We start from the raw sequence: 15,616 nt of genomic DNA on the forward strand, positions 1-15,616 counted from the left end.
TATAATGTGCCTGTAACCAAACTTCTAGGAACCCTTCACAGAACAGCAAACCTGATTCCATTAAAATGAATAGACTTTGAGTCCCTCAGTTCTTTTGGTGGCTTTGAAGACTTCTGTCTGTATGGTCAGTTCACAGAATCACAGAATCACAGGTTGGAAGGGACCTCAGGGACCATCTAGTCCAACCTTTCTAGGCAAAGCACAGTCTAGACAAGATGGCCCAGGACCCTGTCCAGATGACTCTTGGAGGTGTCCAACATGGCCGAGTCAACCCCTTCCCTGGGGAGATTATTCCAGTGGTGACTGTCCTCAACGTGAAAAATTTCCCTCTCGTGTCCAATCTGAATCTCCCCAAGAGCAACTTGTGTCCATTCGCCCTTGCCCTCTCCATGGGACTCCTTGTAAAAAGGGAGTCTCCATCTTCTTTGTAGATACCCCTTAAGTACTGGTACATGGTGATGAGTTCTCCTCTGAGCCTCCTTTTCTGAAGGCTGAACAAACCCAGCTCTCCCAGCCTATCCTCGTACGGCAGCTTCCCAGTCCTCTGATCATCTTGGTGGCCCTTCTCTGGACCCCTTCCAGCCTGTCCACATCCTTTTTGTATAGCGGGGACCAGAACCGTACACAGTACTCCAGGTGTGGCCTGACAAGCGCTGAGTAGAGCGGGATAGCAACTTCTTTATCTCTATGTTTTCCTTCTGTTTCTGCTTGTGGTTGACATACCTGAAGAAACCTTTCTTGTTTTTGATGTCTTCAGCCAGTTTCAATTTGAGCTGGGCTTTTGCTTTTCTAACTGCATCTCTGCACCCTCTGGCAATGCCCTTGTAGCTCTCAAAGGATAATCTTCCACTTCTCCATCTCTGGCATGCTTCTCTCTTGGATTTGACTAGACCCAGGAGGTTATGGTTGAACCAAGGGGGCCTCTTGCTCCACTTACTTCCCTTTACTTTATAGGGGATAAACTGGTCTTGTGCTTCCAAGAGATAATTCTTGAAGAACTCCCAGCACTCACTAGCTCCTTTATCTTCCATGGAAGCTTCCCATGGAATCCCTCCCAGCTGAGCCCTGAGTGAACTGAAGTTTGCTCTTCTAAAATCTGGAACCCTTGCCTTAGAGCTGACCTTCAGCATGCTCAGCAGGATCCCAAGCTCCACAATATTGTGATCACTGCAGCCAAGGCTATCACTAACCGAGATATTACAAAGCAGGTTTTCTCGGTTTGTGAATAGCGAGTCCAGCAGTGCTGCATTCCTGGTTGGCACGTCTAACATTTGTATGAGGAAAGTCCTCTATGCATTCCAGGAACTTAGTGGATGACATGCGAGCTGCCCTATTGTTCTTCCAACTTTCAGAGAAGTGTTGCTATTATGGGACTTAAAAGTGGCATCTAAGTGATGGTCATGAAGTGTCTAGGGAGGAAATCAGACTTCAGATAGCTGCAAAGATAACAAAGGTCTGGGGGCTAAGCCTTGTTTCCTGCAAGCGCAGATCAGCATTGCATTATACAGAGGCCTGGCTATTTGCAGAGAGCTGATCATACTAGCTCAATACTTGGCCCTCTGCATCATCTCTTCCAGAGCGGAGAAAAACAGCTGAACAAATGGAGATGTTCAGGTGATCTGCAGTTCAGGGGCTTGCTTTCTGTCTTGTGGTTTTGGCATTTTGTTGTTTTATTTTTTACTGCTGAGCTCTGAAGGGATTTGGACGGTTGACTCTTCCCAGCCTGCTGGCCTTGGCAAGAAGGCTTTAGCTTCTCAGCGCTGAATAAGATAACTGTGCAAGCATGAGTGTTTCAGCCAGCTTGGACGTAGAGCTGATTTATTACTCAATAGAGCCATTGAGGAGCTGGAAATTGGATGTGATTTGTACTCAGGGCCAGCGCTGGCTTGCTGGGATGAATTCTGTTCAAGGTGGCACCTATGACTGCAGCCTTCCCTCCCCTTTGCTTCCAGAGCAATAATACTGAAGGGTTTTACAGTGACCTCCTCCTCCCCACAGCGGGCGCAGCTGACATTGGGATCTCCACTGCTACCCCCCCATTTTCTTCTCCCTGCCCACACAGGATTAGCCAGCTCAGATATAATCTCTTCATTCCTACTGAACTGTTGAGAGATCCTGCGCTGGCTGCTTTTGGGCAAAAAAAGCTCTTTGATAATTCACAAAACTGGTGGTGGTAGGGTTGAGGGGTGGGAAAGAGAAAGAAGCTAGGGAGAATAATTGGCTGATTCCCGGCATTGTTGATGGCTGCTCTTAAGCAATTACAGGGACTCAGCAACACCTGTATCACAGCACGTTCTTGGAGATTAACCGTCTGCTCAGCTGGCAATTAGAGCTGGTTAAATGGGAAGGTGCCACTTAGCTGTGACTTTGTAGCAGCTGTTTTCACTTCTCCAAGTCAGGGTCCAGGCACTGAAGGGAGGGGTGTGAATATCTGCGGGGAGGATTAAGTGTAGACTGCCTTTCATATGCTGGGAGAGAGGCTCATGGACAGGGTGGCTGGAAGGGAATTAAAGCTATGCTCTGTTTTCTCTGTTAGTTCACACACCCAACCTCCACCTCCCCTGGCTTTTTCTGTCAACCTGGAAAACACAGGCTGCTCTCTGGTCCCATGTTTCCTTCTGCTCTAACTTTCCCTTCATCTTTGCAACCTTGGAAAACAACCTAGCTTGCTGATGCCATCTGTGAAAACACCAGTGCTGTGTGTTTATGTGCCGGCCTCATTTGCACAGGAAAAATGCTGAGCTGAGAGACACAGGTTCATCTCTCTGCCCGGGCCACAGACCTGCGAGAATCTGCTCAGGTCTGTAGGGTGCACTTCATGGTTTCTTTGCTACTGAAGAGGCGTATGACATTCCTGCCTCATGTGCTGTGGTGCATCAGAGGACCTGAATGATAAAAAAAGTCCTTTCGCCTCAGTTGCTTCTGTGACTGCTGGTGTACTGCTTCAGTGCTTCATGTAGACCTGCTGGCCCAGCTGGGAGAGTGGCAAGCCCTCACCTCTGGCCTCTCCAGAGCTCCATGGGGCTTAGTACTGCACTAAGGCAGTAGTAAGACTCTTGCCTAGCTCCTTTGGTGGAGTTAGGGTCTCAGATAATGACAATGTAAAAAAAGGACTGGAGAACAGAGGTCAAGACAAATCTCTGTTGGTCCACTTCAGCCCTCTTCAACATCCTCCAGGCATCCAGAAGGTTGGGATGGCCCAGGTTGGTGCATCTGTGCTGCAAGCATGGTACATTGCAGATTGAACAGCCACCCCCATCCTGCAGAGCAGGTCCCCCTTTTTCATGGGAAAAGCCATGCAGCCACCTGCTTTTCCTTGGTGATAAATCACACTAACAAGGAGGGCTCTGGCAGCTGCCAACTGTGGTTGGGTACTGGCCTCTGGTACTCTTGGTAGCAAGAAGTCACAGCAAGAGCTGGTGCTATGCGGTGCCTCTCTCCTGTGCACTTAGCAGGAACCTCACACTTTGGAATTAGCTTCAGGTTTTTTTCTTGCCAATTTATCTTTTGAGTTTTCTAGGCCAGCTGTCCTCCTTTATTATCCTCACACTACCTATTTATCTTGTCTGCCCCCTCTTCTTCCTGCTCTCCTCCCTCTGGTTGCCTGTCCATTGCTGAGCTCTTGCCCGCCAGCAAAAACAAGCTACAGCCGCGGAGCGTGACAGACCCCACTAAAGACACATCGAGCGTGACAGTTGACACTGAGTCAGCAAAGTTGCTTCCTGCTCCCTGTCCCCTGGCATCCAGCCCACACGTGGGAGGAAACTCCCAAGGCGCCCTGCCACTGAGCACCTCAAATGCAGCTGCCAACCTGCCTGCGTTCTTTCTGCTCTGTGAGGACAACCAAGGTGCCTGAAAGCTGCAGGTAGGAAGGTGGGTGCCATCTCCTCTACCTATGTGGCATGCTCAGGCCAGCTCCTTCTCTACCCCCTCATCTCACCCATGCTCCCCTGACAACCCCAACTGAGGGGCAGGTCCAGGGTGGTGCTATTTTGCTGCAGATCATCCTTCCTGGAAGTCCTTGATTATGGTCTCTGAGCCTTTAGACATGGGCTTAAAGGTGACAGTACAACCTGTTTGCACACAAAAAACAACAATAATAATAATATTCTGCAGTTTTATTTTCTGTTCTGGGCATCATGTTTTCAGAGAGACCAGCTGGAGGCATGAGATGGGAGAGTCCGGAGCCATGTTCAGATGCAGTAATCTCAGTTGTCTGACCCAGAGCTGCTGTGCATACAAGGCAGAGTCCAGGGGCCCATCATCTGGCCAACTAAAAAAAAGGAAAAAAGTTACCTGTAGGTGCTATAAATACAACCTTTGCAGCACTGTGCTTTAATTTACCCCTTGCTTCTACTTCTATTGAGCTCCAGCTGCCATGCACAGCCATGAACTAAACTGCAGGGACCCTTCAGTCAAAGAAGGACCATGGAAATATATGGAGCAAACCCTGACCTGAAATATCCTGCGTTTAATTTTGTTCCCTCTTATCCCACAAGCCAGCTCTATCCCACAGCAGAGCTCTCATCTGAAATCAGAGACGCTGATCAGTAGTCTGGTGCTTCAGAGATGTGCTTTCAGAGCCTGCACAGATGTGCTGACGCCTAGCCCTTTCCAGAGACGTGTTGTGCCTGTGCTAGAGCCATGCTTTTGGGAAGTTTCGGGATTGCATGTGTACTGACTGCCAAGAGAAACCTCAGCACATGCAGGATCCCAGGGGAGGGCCAGAGGGCTGACTCAAGTGAGGTCTTGTAGTACAGCTGACTTACAGGCTCCAATCCTCTGGGACAAGGCTGTGCAAACCCGTAACTATGCCTCCAGATGTGCAGAGCATCATCAACCCCTCTGACAAGGGGAACAGAAATGAAATTGAGATTGAATTGAACTTTCCCGGTCACAGTCCCTCCTTCTTCATCTTTCTGGCACTGTCAAATTTTGTCAGGAACCTCCTGACAAGATTTTGGGGTAAAGGCAAGAAAAAGCAACTTGTCAGATTCCTTTTAAATTCTGGAAGAAACAGGAAGGTGGCAGAGCCTTCAATGTCTTGTTCAGCTCAGCAGCCAGAGCTGTTCCACATGGCTCTGTCTCAGCACAGCTGGAGCAGCATATGAGCCACATCTGTGGCGCTCAGTGTGCCCCTTGATGGAGAGCACAAACAGCTGTGTGCACTGTCCCACCTGCCTGGAGTTTTGGAGTTGTAGATGAGGCTTAATCAGCCTGACTCCCATTGCAAAAAAAAAAAAAAAACCAAAACCCCAATCCAAAAAAAAACACCCCACAACAAAACCCCAACAAAAGCTGTGTGGAAAAGACCCTGCCTTATTTGTGAAAATGTGGGTGCCTGCCTTGGATGAGCTGGGAGGGTGGGGAGAACTCTTGAAGCATTTGGAGATATTAACTGCACATCACAAAAAGGACAGACCAAGCCAAAAACATCTGGAGGAGGAGCAGACCTCATTCTGGTGCACTTAAATTTGCAGGGCTGCTAGATGTACAGGACATGGTAACTGTCTTCCTACCCCTCAAACTAGAATTAAATTTGGGGTCTGGAGATTCCCCTGGGGAAGGTTAGGGCTTGGGAAGGAGGATTTCCTGGCCCATGTAGACTGAGATCTGCACCCCAAATCCAGGAGCCCTTGCTATCCCTCTTATCAGGGGTTTAGACTTCTTAACATAAGGCTGGAGACTGCTTTGGATGCTAGTCCCCCAGAACTTGCCTTGGCCTGAGGCCCACAAAGCCTCCCCAGACCTGACAAGGCATGGCGGTCCAGGTAGGGTGGATGTAGGTGGGTTGCCACCTGCTGCATAGCTGTTCCCGCCAGGCTGCACTACTCTCTTCTACCTTCTTCACAGAATGCACAGAAAATTAACACACCCGAACCGCAGATGAGGCTACAGGTATAGCAGGGAATGTCTTTGCAGTGACAGTGGTCAAACATAGTTTTGTGGAAGTCGTTCTCAGCATGTCCTTAAGTAAAACTGCAACTGCAGTGTACCGTTCCACTGGGCAAACTGTCCGGCGCTCCCGTGGGATATGCTCTTACCTAGGACGCTACACAGGAAAGGCAAAAGCTCAGAGGAAGAAAGTCAATAAAAGCTGTCTCATGCAATACAGAAGGCAGGAGCTGGATCTTTTTATTGATGGAGGTAGTGCCTCTACCTCTGTCGTCAGTGCCTGGTCCCTTCAGCAGAAAGTAGGCTGAGTGTGCCAATGCAGACATAATTTTGCAGGCCCCTTGGACATGATGGGCTGGGGTATTTCAGTGTTATTTTTGACAGCCAAACTTTTGCAGAGAGAGGGCAGATTTTATTTTAGCAAGGGTCTGCAGAGGCTGTGGGTAACTGCAATGGTTGATGCTATTCTGCTGGGCTCGGGGTTAAAAGGCACTAGTAACCTCTAGCAGGGTTAAGGAGAACATAGGAAGAAGAACCCTGAGTTTGGATTAAAGGTATTTAAAAGTCTTTTGTAACAGCAATCTCTTTTCTCTGGGAGAGATGAGGAGTGCAGCTTCTCTCAGCCACTCTGTTAATCTGGTCTCCATGGAAACAGGATGATGTTAGTGGTGATGCACGCCCCTAAATGGCTGCTCAGCAGCCATGTACAGGGGGAGACTGGCTTTAGTTTGTTACCCAAATCCAGTTAGCTTGTCCCCTGTCGGTCTGTGACAGCTGCTGCTCGGGGAATTTTTGTTACTTGTTTTGTGCTGGTGGAACCTGCACCAGTGCCCCCATGCTGCGGATATTTTGCTGAAGAGGTCACAGACTCAGGTCTTCACACCTCACTCAGCCAACCCCAAAAGAGCCACAGATGTTTACACAATCACAATTTTACTGGTGCTCCTGAATGGGGCAGGCTATGGCTTTCTTGCAAATGAGGCAGAGCTGTATGTCTCCCATCCTCCTACACTGCCCAGCGTGACTGAGGTACCTTCTTATCATGGGAGCATATTCAGGAGGTCTCCTGGGCCTGCTGCAGTGACCACTCTTGGACAGATATTGTCATGCAGCCTATGGACAAGGCATCAGTCAAGAAGTCAGGAAACTCGCCTTGTCTTAAAGCAAATCCAGCCAACAGTAATCACTAAGGCAGACTTTGTACAGCTTTGCTCTGTGCCTGTCTGTGCTGGGGACAGAAGAAATGCCTGTCCCAGAGATTCATCCCAAGTGCTGGTCAGACTGGCCTCTAAATGCAAACTGGAGGTGCTAATGTGGCCATACAGGCTGAGGGTGAAATGGTGGGTGGCTTGTAAACGTTCTCTGCATCTTTCTAAATCCCTTTTCATCCTGAGTCACACGCGGAAGGAGTGTGGGTGAGTGCGAGTAGGCAGAGAGAGAGGGATGGTAGGGCTGCATGAATTTGGATATGCACATCAGCTATCAAATATAGTGCAAAATTGCTGTGAAAGCAGGGAAAAAAAAGATCAATTTCATGTCACAATCTTCAGATGATGAGCTACTGCTCTTACTGTTTTCTGTGTTAGCGGAGTTAAAGAGGGACTTGTTTGTTGAGATGAGGAAGGGGTCTTCTGAACCTCATGTCTCCTCTTCCCTCTTTGTTTCTCCCCACTGCTCCACAGTTGCCTTCCCCAGCAGATCTCAGCCAGGTGCATGGGACTGCTGCGACCTCTAGTCCTTTCAGATCAGCCTTGTGTTTAGCTAAAGAAATTTGAAATCAAGCAAATAAAATGTAGATGACCTTTCTGCCTATCTGACTCCAGCTGCTGCTTCAATGACATTTTATGCCATTAGCTAATTCCACCTAAATCTGGAACTGTATACTTATAAACATCATGAAACTGAAGAGTCGGGGGAGAGACTTTATCAGCAGTCTTTCTGGCCTCACTGTGAGCTCAACCCTAAATCAGACGTCAAAGATGTTCGTCCTGGAGACAACTCTACAGGGATCCAAGCTTCCTTCACAGAGCAGCACCCTGGCTTCCTGGGTCCATCTGGAATTGCCTGGAACAAGTCCATGGGTGTTCCCTGTAAAACCCACTGCCTTTTCAGCCCATGTGAAAGTTCTCACAGAAAACATGTCTAGTCCAAACAGCCACTTCAGATTTAATATATGAGTGATGACTTGAATAAAAAAGCAGCACAGTGTCAGCCAACACCAGGAAGCCTATTAAAGAGATGCTCAGTCCTGGTCTGGCTGCGAGTGAGACATGGGGTTCTGCACACCCTGCACGGGTGGCCCGTTCCCAGCTAGTGAGGCCTGTGGAGGGGTCCTGCAGCCTCATGTATCATTTAAAGAGTCATTCTGCTCCACAAAGCAAGCAGCAGCTCCCATGTAGACTATACCTCAGCAATTGTAATTTGTCCCAGTTTATAAATAAGATGTTTTTCCTTTTCTGCCAGGTCCCAGTGACATCTACAAGGCAAGCTGTGATATCTATGGCCTGTGAATCATCGCTGATAATGGCAATCCTGCCGGCTGACTCCTACTTTTGCCAGCTGTACAGCACCAGAGTTTGTGGATGCAACCAGAGAGAGCTCCCAGGCACTATGGCGAGGGAAATGACCTCTTCCTTCAGGATCACAGCCCAGACGGAGATCACCCCTGAGGGATGATGCTTTTATGGACAGAAGGGTGGGACAACTCACCTTCGCTGTCCCTGGAAGGTATTCACAAAATCACAGGATGGCAGGGGTTGAAAGGGACCTCTGGAGATCATCTTGTCCAACCCCCTGCTTGAGCAGGCACACCCAGAGCAGGGGGCACAGGACCGTGTCCAGGTGGGCTTTGAATGTCTCCAGGGAAGGGGCTCCACAGCCTCTCTGGGCAGCCTGTGCCCCTGCTCTGGCAACCTCACAGGAAAGGAGTCTTTTCTCATCTTTAAGTGGAACTTCCTGGGTTCCAACTTGTGCCCATTGCCCCTTGTCGTCTTGTTGGGCACCACTGAAAGAAGTCTAGCCCCATCCTCTTGACACCCATCCTTCAGATATTTATAAGCATTGGTAAGATCGCCCCCTCAGTCTTCTCTTCTCCAGGCTGAACAAACCCAGGTCTCTCAGCCTTTCCTCATAAGAGGGATGCTCCAGCCCCTTGATCATCTTCGTAGCTCTCCACTGGACTCTTTCCAGTAGTTCGCTGTCCTTCTTGAAGTGGGGAGTCCAGAACTGGATGTAGTACTCCAGATGTGGCCTCAGTAGGGTAGAGTAGAGGGGGAGGATAACCTCCCTTGGTCTGCTGGCCACATTCCTTTTAATGCAGCCCAGGACACCGTTGGCCTTCTTGGCCACAAGGACACAGGGCTGGCTCATGGCCAACCCGCTCTCCACCAGCACTGCAAGATCCTTCTCAGCAGAGCAGCTTTCCAGCAGGTCAGCTCCCAACCTGTACTGGTAGATTCCTACCTCCGTGACCTAGCCTGGGGAAGCCTCTCCCTTCCCCTCCCTTCATGTTCATGCTTTCTCCGATTACAAAGGCCAGATTAATTCTGAATTTTCTCCTCTCTTGCCCTCAGAACTGTTCACTGCCTGGCTCTGTCAGGTTGACCCTGGCTGGATGCCATGTACCCACCAAAGCCACTCTATCACTTCCCCTCCTCACCTGAACAGGGGAGACAAAGTATAACACGAGGCTCCTGGTCAAGGCAAGGGCGGAAGAGATCATTCACCAATTACTGTCACAGGCAAAACAGACTCGACTTGGGAAATCAGTTTATTTCCAATCAAATCAGAGTAAGGTAATGAGAAAATAAAAACTAAATCTTAAAATACCTTCCCACCACCTCTCCCTTCTTCCTGGGCTTAGCTTCACTCCTGATTTCTCTACCTCCTCCCCCTGAGCAGCACAGGGGGACGAATGGCAGTTGTGGTCAGTTCATCACATGTTGCCTCTGCTGCTCCTTCCTCCTTAGGGGGGGCTCCTCAGGCTCTTCCCCTCCTCTAGCATGGGGTCCCTCCCACGGGAGACAGTCCTCCAGGAACTTCTCCGACGTGGTTCCTTCTCACTGGCTGCAGTTCTTCATGAACTGCTCCAGCATGGGTCCTTCATGGGGGTCACAATCCTTGCCAGCAAACCTGCTCTTCTCTCCACTGATCCACAGGTCCTGCCAAGAGTCTGCTCCAGTGCAGGCTTCCCATGGGGTCACAGCCTCCTTTGGGCATCCACATGCTCCAGCGTGGGATCCTTCATGGGCTGCAGGTGGATATCTGCTCAACTGTTAATCTCCATGGGCTGCAGGGGGACAGGGGGAAAGGCAGGATCATTCCCTGCTCAGTTCAGAACTCAAGTAAGTCTTCTGTTCACTTTGTGGGTCAGTGTCCCCTTTTCTGTGGTCATAGGAGCACTGCCCTTTGTCAGAGTGACAACAGCATCAAAAACTGTGGGGTTTAGTAATGGACACCAGCTACATCTTGTAGAGTGAGAGACTGGAACCCATGCGGTTGCTGGGAACAAAGCTTAGATGATGCTGGAAGCACTGGTTGGTCAGTGAAGTGTCTTGGGTCTTCTGCCTGCCTCTGCTACATCCATCTGGTGCAGCTGATGGTGTGTAGCAACACCTTGTAGGAGTGAGAGTAGATGTTCATTGTTATTTGCTATTCGCTCAGCTGCAAGCACCCTGGGGAGGCCTACAAATAAGTGAGGGGCTGTGATTCAGTAGCCACTGGAGGAGCAGTAGCTGCCACTGTGTCCATTTCATAATTGCTTCAAAAGCCTAAACTCTCTTTTTTATTTCGGTTTTTGCATTGAATTTGCAAAAGGCCCCCTCCACAAGTAGGGCAGGGGAAGGTGATCTGCTGTGCCTCCTGGGAGGGCGCTGTGGAAGTAACCATTGCGGTAACGATGCAGCCCCTGAGCCTGATTGCAGGATCCACCACAGCACCCTCATTCCTTATCGATGTGCACCTGCGTTCATGTTTCTTTTTTCTTCTGTTTGCTCGGGTGGGTTTTCCTGATGTCTGTTATTGCTGGGCAGAGAGAGGCACTAAAACAAATTGTTTAGGTCAGGCTCGTGGAGAAGCAACCAGGTATCTGGATGTGTTATCAAGGTAGCAGCGCAGCATCTGCAAAGTCAGTGATGGGACTAATATGAGACTGAATAATCTGAGCAAAAAGCACAACTGTGTACACCTCGAGGCTCTGAGCAGCAAAATTGCAGCTTGGATTTAGGTTCAGATCGCTGAGTTCAGCTTTGCTCATCTAATTCACTCAATGCTTTGGGACATTATTGATAGTCATGCTTTTGTAAGAATGTGTGGGCCTGTGTCTGCTGGGACATGCTGAAGTAAAGGTCCTTTTCTGCGTGCATGTTGTGGGGAAAAAGTATCTTTGTGTGTATGAACTTCTGTCAGCATTGAAACAGCTCTGCTTTCTGTGCCATTTTTATGGTCTGTCCTCTGCTAAAATAATCTTAACTAAGGCTTTGGCTTTGTTTCTGCTTGGGAGAGAGTATGTATGTCTGTCCCTTGTGTCAGGGTGTAAACACTCCCATGGTTTGATGGAGTAAAGGTTGCTGAGCAGAGTTACCCATTTCCCTCCTGAGGAAAGCAGGAAGATGTTTTGTGGGCAGTGGGAAGGGGAATCAGCTGGCCAGAGGGAGGTGAACTGTAACCATGAGAGCATGTGTGAGATCTGTGATGCCCTAGGAGATCCTAGTGACTCCATGTGGACCCAACAGCAGCAGCACTGAGCTCCACTGCTGGCTCAAAAGCACCTGGACGTCAGTCCCATGATGTGTTTGCAGCTTGGTGAATGAAGACATGCTTTATGCCCTAGATGAGAACATATGGAAACATCCACAGTGGCATTGCACAGGCTTCTTGCTGAACCACAGCCAGTGGAGAGGGAAGATCTCTTGGCCAGGCCATCCTGTGGCTCTCACCCTTTCTAATGAAACCAGTTTCTGGTGGCTACTCAGCCCTTCTGCTTTCAAGTCAACAAATTAAAAAATGGTAAAAAGGAAAGAGGAGGAGAAAAAAGACAGAATGATATATTTTTGTGCACAGTCTCCCTCTCTCTATTCATTCCTTTGAGCCATTTTTAACCCAAGCTAATTCAGCTGGAAATATTAATAACCCTATAAGAACGCCACCTCCTTGTAATGAAGTGTAAAGGTCACTTCTGCTCAAATCACACAACTCTTTCATTTTGTTCTCTGCGAGGAGCAGCTCCTCTCTTTAATTATTCAGTTTGCTTTTATATTGCAGTCGCTGCTGTCTTGTCTCTAATCTCTGACACTTCCCCATTACGCAAGCCCCCCGGAGGCTGGGCGATGCGGCCTGCTGGGTTGCATCGAGGACCGCAGATGCTGTGAGCAGCAGTCGGGACTAGCCTGGGGGGGGAGGAGAGGCTGGAAGTGGAGAAGGAGAGCTGATTCTTGGTTTTCAGAGTTATTTCTTTGATAATGTGGGTCTGCTGGTATTTCTTCAGGGTGTGGGCATTGTAAAATATGTTAATTTTTGGTTGAGTTAAATCTTTGTGCATGAGGTGCCACTTAATGTGATGGGAAGGAGAGGCCCTGGAGGGAATCTGGGGCATTTCCATCTTCTGGGCTCACCTGATGGGTGGATGGAGGTGGGAGGCTGTGGGATGGGAAGTGAACTCTGGCTGTTGGCTTCTCACTGAGGAACATAGCTGTTTACAAGGCCCTGAGATGAAGCAAAACCTCTGGCATCTGTGCAGTGTTCTCAGGTGTCTCTTGGCCCATGATGCCCACGGCCAGGGTTAGCAGAGGGAGAAATCACAGTAGCATGCTGCAAACGTGAGCACTCCTATGACAAGCCATGGGAGTCAGCAGCACAAAAATGGGTGATGGATTTGGGGAAAGCCGTTCTTTGAAGATGAATCTGGCTCATGTGTAAGTTGTTCTTGGACAGGTGCCCAAGAGAGGGCTGCAGAAAAGGGCCAGTAGGACCATGCCATAGATCCTCATTGCCCCAGAGAGGCTTTGGTTTAGCAGGCCCGCAGGGTCCTTCCCCACTCCATGCTGGCACCCAGTGAGTCTTCCCGGGAAAGCCGCAGCAGCCAAACCATGTGCTCCCTGTTACCTTCCCAAGTAGGAGTAGCTCCCGTCACCCTCCACCCCAGGCTCTTGTTTATGTATCCAGAGAGTGGTGGGGCCCTGGCTGGGGTGGTCCTTTCTCCCTGCTGGCACCACCAGCCTTTGCTTTTCCAAGGGTAGAGTAGGGACTCTAAGACCACAGGCAGCAAGGCAAGAGACTGCATGGGAATCCATGAGGTCCTGTAAGATCTTCAGGGGATGGAAGGGGCTATTTCAGTGGATGAGATTATTATTGCACTAATTATTACCATAGCATCCTAAATAATTGATACCCATAATTAATTGTATGGACCCGAGAGAGGCAGAAGCAAGTTTTGTGGTGTCTGTAACGCCTCCCTCCCCCGAGCAATGCTCCCTCCAGAACTTCTCTGCAGTAATTTATCTCCCTGAATGTTTAAATTACTTGAGCAATGTGGGGTTTCCTCCTATTCCCCATGGAACTCCTCATTCTCTGCTCTAATTATAACACCACAGCAGCTATTAATGCCCACAAACAAACACAGGTCCTCAATAGCTGGGATGAGTTAAGGTTTATATAATAATGTGAAGATTTGAGAGCTGAAAAGCCGTTCACTGTGCACTGCATTATTCATTTAAAAGGAGCCTGACTGATGGTTTTTGCATGTGTGTGTGGTTGTTTTCTTTTTTCCCCACTCCCCATGGAGTCCAGTTGTTGTTGGCTATACTTGGTGTGCTCAGCACCAGAAAAGCCATTGCTAAAGCCAAATGATTTCTGAAGACTCACATTCACCTTAATCTGGTGATGCACTCATGCAAGTCATGCATTCTGCTGGTAGTAAAGAAGCATACAAGGACATCTGATGAGAATGTGTAAAAGTTTTGCTTGTTAATGGTAAGACATATTTCACAGTATAAGAAGTCTCACACTGAAAGGGTAGAACTGACATGGTCATTTCCAAATTATAGCTGGCAGCTGAGGCACAGAGACTTGGGAAGTCTAATGAAGAGTGTAGTACTGACCAGCTCTTTGAGGATGGAGATGTCCTCTTCCAAGCTATGCTAGTGCCAGGGGTTTGCCCTCTGAATTGCCCCTTTAGACATGCTGTGGGATCAGTAGCATCATGGTTAAGTCAATCGGCCATTTTAAGCCTTGAAGCTATTTTCTCTGATGTCACCCGAACACTAAGCTTCAACAGCAGCCATTCCTGACACAACTAGCTGCAGAAGATAACTGTTGTCCGTAGCATAAGTTGTGTACCAGCATCACCCCTCACTCCCTTCCCTTCTGTGATTGCTCCAGCAGACTATTAACAGCAGTGCAATATGCAGTAGCACAGACCAGATTGAGGCACAGTGTGCTCTGTGTGGAGTTACAAATGTAGCTTGGTTCCAGCTGACAGGCTTATATGACCCAATCTTAAACATGCACTGCTCATTCATTCTAAACCTCACAGGGACATAAAATCCAGAGTTCAAAAGCTTTGACTTGCCAGAGACAGGGAGGGAAAAAATAGCTGTGAGTTTTTAGGTGAAAATCCAGAAACATTGGACTGTGGTTTTGCAGATGCAATTTCTATGCTGCATCCAGGATGAGCTTTGGAGTGTACAAGTGTGAGGATTGACACCTCTGCTGCCACCAACCTCCTTCCAAACCCCTAAGCATGGCTCATGGTAATGAGACTTAAAGATATCAAAGAGTCCTAGAAGAGCTAAAGAAAGATAATCAGGGTTAGTGTCCTGACAATGGGGGAAGAGGCAGAAAGAGTGGGAGGGGCTATGGCCATGGTGGCCAAAATGCCAATTTCCAGAGTTGTCATTAAGGCAAATCCAGTCTTCTGGCTGAAGATGTGGACTGTTTTAGTAATGAATACTTTGGGATTAGAAACAGAAGCTGAGAAAACAAGGGGACTTGCTCAGGCCTATATGTAGTAATGCTCTGGGTAAATCATGTCCTAAACCTGTTTGTTTGACAGCATCTCTGCTGAAATTGGCAGGGCAGGTATTCCTATGGTAACCGTATGTTAAGATGCCTTCTGGCCCCAGCCAGACATTGCAATTAAGGAAACAAATGTCAGCTTTTCCTCCTGGTCTTGTTTAATACCCCAGACGTCTGGTGTGGTACTATCTTGCTCTTTGGTGGATGGTCTGTGCTGCACAGCGACAGCCCTCACCTGGGTGGAAACGCGCTCTGGCATGCAGGGGCTGGTGTAGCTGTCTGTAACCTGGGGGAACAGATGGCACCGCCTGACAAATGCAGACTGTCCCCCCTTCCCTGCTCCTTTTTGCTGCAAATTGAGTCCTTAAAAAGGATTGATGGGGCTAAAAACAACCTCATCTGGATGACTCTTTGGGGGATTAATGACTAGTCACTGGGAAAGGTTTAATGGTCCAAAGAGATCAGCAGTCTTAAGCCAGTTTATTGATCAGCTGGGGCTAAGGCCATTATAGCTTAACGGCTCAGCTTGCATGGGGGCAGAAGAGGCAAGGGGCAGCAGTGATCCATCTTGGTGCAAAAAAAACCCAGACAAAGCAAGGAGATCCCTGGAATCCAGTATAGAAACTCACTGATTGTCAGGGACTAAGATTTAGCAAGGAAATGCAAAAAGAAAAGGGAGTGATGGGCTTGTTTCATTGACACCTGATAT

The sequence above is a fragment of the Phalacrocorax carbo genome, chromosome 11, assembly GCF_963921805.1.
Source record: "Phalacrocorax carbo chromosome 11, bPhaCar2.1, whole genome shotgun sequence".
Classification (NCBI taxonomy): Eukaryota; Metazoa; Chordata; class Aves; order Suliformes; family Phalacrocoracidae; genus Phalacrocorax; species Phalacrocorax carbo.